We start from the raw sequence: 642 nt of genomic DNA on the forward strand, positions 1-642 counted from the left end.
GTCAACACTAGCGCCTAGCACAGGCCGAGCAAAGCGCGGAGGATTATAATTGTTCGAAATTGGACGCCATAGCAGTACCTAGCGAACACCGCCCTGTGCGCTAAAATAACTATCCCCACCTAAAGTTAAACTTAGACCTAGCCTTCCCCACAGGAAAATAAAGTACGATTAAAAAAAAAACAAGAATGCTGGTCTCGGCTCTTCGATCTCCTTTGTTGCTTCGTCAAATTAAGGCTCGCTAGCTATACCCGATGGCCAGTGTAACCAAACAATTCAGGCCAACATCACTGAACCCTACCTACTTAAAAGTAGCACAATTTTCCTACAACTCTAGGTCAATTTAGGAATAACCGTCCTCAAGGTCAAAATCCAACGAGCTGTCCGAAAAAACCGATGTGACCGACAAAATGAGTATGCTAGCAAACATCAACGATTAGGTTTTCATTATGTTTATTTATAACTGCAGTGACAGTGGAAATGTTGTGAACTGTTACACATACCTATTTGACGTGTTCTCTTTAAAAATAAATAACTAACAACTGTAACAGAGGTTTAAAAAAAATATCTGAAACATAACACTAAATTTGGGATAAAGGTGCTTTCTTCTACATGGCCGGTAGAGCTAGCTCGACAGCGAGTTGG

This window comes from Rhamphochromis longiceps, linkage group LG20 (assembly GCF_057381845.1).
Source record: "Rhamphochromis longiceps isolate RC_006_pf linkage group LG20, R_longiceps_female_GT1.1, whole genome shotgun sequence".
Classification (NCBI taxonomy): domain Eukaryota; kingdom Metazoa; phylum Chordata; class Actinopteri; order Cichliformes; family Cichlidae; genus Rhamphochromis; species Rhamphochromis longiceps.